This window comes from Phytophthora sojae, assembly GCF_000149755.1.
Source record: "Phytophthora sojae unplaced genomic scaffold PHYSOscaffold_6, whole genome shotgun sequence".
Lineage (NCBI taxonomy): Eukaryota > Oomycota > Peronosporomycetes > Peronosporales > Peronosporaceae > Phytophthora > Phytophthora sojae.
The window spans coordinates 4,452,458-4,455,886 of NW_009258120.1; the positions used below are offsets into that span (position 1 = coordinate 4,452,458).

The following is a 3,429-nucleotide window of genomic DNA, read 5'->3' on the forward strand; positions in this document are numbered from 1 at the left end:
GCGCAGTTGGTTTCGAGCCTGGCGGGGTTTGGAAATCATCCGTTGAGAAATGGTCGCTTACGAAGCGGACGGGCGTGTGGGAACGATGGTTGTAGCGCAATCTATGGCGGGTGTGTACAAGTATCCATTGTGCTGTCGAGTCGCGTGTGATGAGCAGACGTGGTGGCTGGGTGCGTGGCGTCACAGGAAGGCGCGGGAAGGCCACAACGAGGCGAGATGGACTCGGGTTGAATCACATAAAATGGGTCCGACAGCTGTGAGATTTGAACTCACGCGGGTTACCCCAATAGATTTCTAGTCTATCGCCTTAACCACTCGGCCAAGCTGTCGTTAAAATTCGACACAAATCCAAACCCTCACCACATTCACCGCAAACACACGTACGCCAACGCACATCCATGCTAACCGCACCACAACCTCCTGCCTACCATTGCCTACCCTTACCGTCGCTGTCAGCGCCTACCTACACACGCAACAACCACCACTCACCTCTCTCACCGACCGCGATACTCGTATCGCGATGTCTCCGGGGCTGCACGTGGCTCGTTCGCTATAGAAGCTACTAGCGGCTTGGACACGGATGTGCTGCGCACTGAGCTATGGTTACAGCATGCGCTGCTGGCCCAGGGGCCACGAACGAGCGGTTGTAAAGAAAAAGGCAATAAGATATCGGAGGAGGGGATCGAACCCTCGATCTTGAGCGTGTTAAGCTCACGTCCTAACCACTAGACGACACCGACACTCGAACGATCACACAACCCTCAAACCGTCCCATTTTATCACACAATTATCACGCCGCACGCACGCACAAAACGACCTATACCGCCAACTTCCAGCGTCGACTGGACACCATATCGCACTCGCATCGCCCACAGACCACCACGCATGCTTCAAGACGATCGCAGGACCCAAAACACCTCGCGACTTGACCCCTCCATCTACGGTACTCAGCAGCGCTCGGTTGGATCCTCCTCGCAATCAGCCGGTCGCGGCGGTAGTGTACACGCCACCTACCTATCGAGGAGCCAAACGGGTCATCTCTTTCTGCGCACGGGTTGCTTCGGCATCATGGCATCATGTGCCCAAACCACACTGTGTCGCCGGCCTTTTGGCCCAGCCCAACACCTCGAGGCACACTGCCACGATCGTGCCTGCTGTGCCGTGCCAGCAGCGGTCAGTCCCATTGCCTGACCTACCTGCGGACAGCGCAGTTGGTTTCGAGCCTGGCGGGGTTTGGAAATCATCCGTTGAGAAATGGTCGCTTACGAAGCGGACGGGCGTGTGGGAACGATGGTTGTAGCGCAATCTATGGCGGGTGTGTACAAGTATCCATTGTGCTGTCGAGTCGCGTGTGATGAGCAGACGTGGTGGCTGGGTGCGTGGCGTCACAGGAAGGCGCGGGAAGGCCACAACGAGGCGAGATGGACTCGGGTTGAATCACATAAAATGGGTCCGACAGCTGTGAGATTTGAACTCACGCGGGTTACCCCAATAGATTTCTAGTCTATCGCCTTAACCACTCGGCCAAGCTGTCGTTAAAATTCGACACAAATCCAAACCCTCACCACATTCACCGCAAACACACGTACGCCAACGCACATCCATGCTAACCGCACCACAACCTCCTGCCTACCATTGCCTACCCTTACCGTCGCTGTCAGCGCCTACCTACACACGCAACAACCACCACTCACCTCTCTCACCGACCGCGATACTCGTATCGCGATGTCTCCGGGGCTGCACGTGGCTCGTTCGCTATAGAAGCTACTAGCGGCTTGGACACGGATGTGCTGCGCACTGAGCTATGGTTACAGCATGCGCTGCTGGTCCAGGGGCCACGAACGAGCGGTTGTAATGAAAAAGGCAATAAGATATCGGAGGAGGGGATCGAACCCTCGATCTTGAGCGTGTTAAGCTCACGTCCTAACCACTAGACGACACCGACACTCGAACGATCACACAACCCTCAAACCGTGCCATTTTATCACACAATTATCACGCCGCACGCACGCACAAAACGACCTATACCGCCAACTTCCAGCGTCGACTGGACACCATATCGCACTCGCATCGCCCACAGACCACCACGCATGCTTCAAGACGATCGCAGGACCCAAAACATCTCGCGACTTGACCCCTCCATCTACGGTACTCAGCAGCGCTCGGTTGGATCCTCCTCGCAATCAGCCGGTCGCGGCGGTAGTGTACACGCCACCTACCTATCGAGGAGCCAAACGGGTCATCTCTTTCTGCGCACGGGTTGCTTCGGCATCATGGCATCATGTGCCCAAACCACACTGTGTCGCCGGCCTTTTGGCCCAGCCCAACACCTCGAGGCACACTGCCACGATCGTGCCTGCTGTGCCGTGCCAGCAGCGGTCAGTCCCATTGCCTGACCTACCTGCGGACAGCGCAGTTGGTTTCGAGCCTGGCGGGGTTTGGAAATCATCCGTTGAGAAATGGTCGCTTACGAAGCGGACGGGCGTGTGGGAACGATGGTTGTAGCGCAATCTATGGCGGGTGTGTACAAGTATCCATTGTGCTGTCGAGTCGCGTGTGATGAGCAGACGTGGTGGCTGGGTGCGTGGCGTCACAGGAAGGCGCGGGAAGGCCACAACGAGGCGAGATGGACTCGGGTTGAATCACATAAAATGGGTCCGACAGCTGTGAGATTTGAACTCACGCGGGTTACCCCAATAGATTTCTAGTCTATCGCCTTAACCACTCGGCCAAGCTGTCGTTAAAATTCGACACAAATCCAAACCCTCACCACATTCACCGCAAACACACGTACGCCAACGCACATCCATGCTAACCGCACCACAACCTCCTGCCTACCATTGCCTACCCTTACCGTCGCTGTCAGCGCCTACCTACACACGCAACAACCACCACTCACCTCTCTCACCGACCGCGATACTCGTATCGCGATGTCTCCGGGGCTGCACGTGGCTCGTTCGCTATAGAAGCTACTAGCGGCTTGGACACGGATGTGCTGCGCACTGAGCTATGGTTACAGCATGCGCTGCTGGCCCAGGGGCCACGAACGAGCGGTTGTAAAGAAAAAGGCAATAAGATATCGGAGGAGGGGATCGAACCCTCGATCTTGAGCGTGTTAAGCTCACGTCCTAACCACTAGACGACACCGACACTCGAACGATCACACAACCCTCAAACCGTCCCATTTTACCACACAATTATCACGCCGCACGCACGCACAAAACGACCTATACCGCCAACTTCCAGCGTCGACTGGACACCATATCGCACTCGCATCGCCCACAGACCACCACGCATGCTTCAAGACGATCGCAGGACCCAAAACATCTCGCGACTTGACCCCTCCATCTACGGTACTCAGCAGCGCTCGGTTGGATCCTCCTCGCAATCAGCCGGTCGCGGCGGTAGTGTACCTATCGAGGGGGATCC

The 3,429-nt window shown here is 56.4% G+C and overlaps 6 non-coding genes across 6 annotated transcripts; all 6 read right to left on the minus strand.

Moving 5' to 3' along the window:
- Positions 1-248: 248 nt before the first annotated feature.
- Positions 249-329, minus strand: PHYSODRAFT_t1196. Its single transcript has one exon. It is a non-coding gene; the product is annotated as a tRNA-Ser (tRNA).
- A 338-nt stretch (positions 330-667) lies between these two features.
- PHYSODRAFT_t1195 lies at positions 668-740 on the minus strand. Its single transcript has one exon. It is a non-coding gene; the product is annotated as a tRNA-Val (tRNA).
- Positions 741-1,453: 713 nt separating this feature from the next.
- Positions 1,454-1,534, minus strand: PHYSODRAFT_t1194. Its single transcript has one exon. It is a non-coding gene; the product is annotated as a tRNA-Ser (tRNA).
- Positions 1,535-1,872: 338 nt separating this feature from the next.
- On the minus strand, positions 1,873-1,945 carry PHYSODRAFT_t1193. Its single transcript has one exon. It is a non-coding gene; the product is annotated as a tRNA-Val (tRNA).
- Positions 1,946-2,658: 713 nt separating this feature from the next.
- On the minus strand, positions 2,659-2,739 carry PHYSODRAFT_t1192. Its single transcript has one exon. It is a non-coding gene; the product is annotated as a tRNA-Ser (tRNA).
- Positions 2,740-3,077: 338 nt separating this feature from the next.
- On the minus strand, positions 3,078-3,150 carry PHYSODRAFT_t1191. The gene has a single exon. It is a non-coding gene; the product is annotated as a tRNA-Val (tRNA).
- Positions 3,151-3,429: the final 279 nt, after the last annotated feature.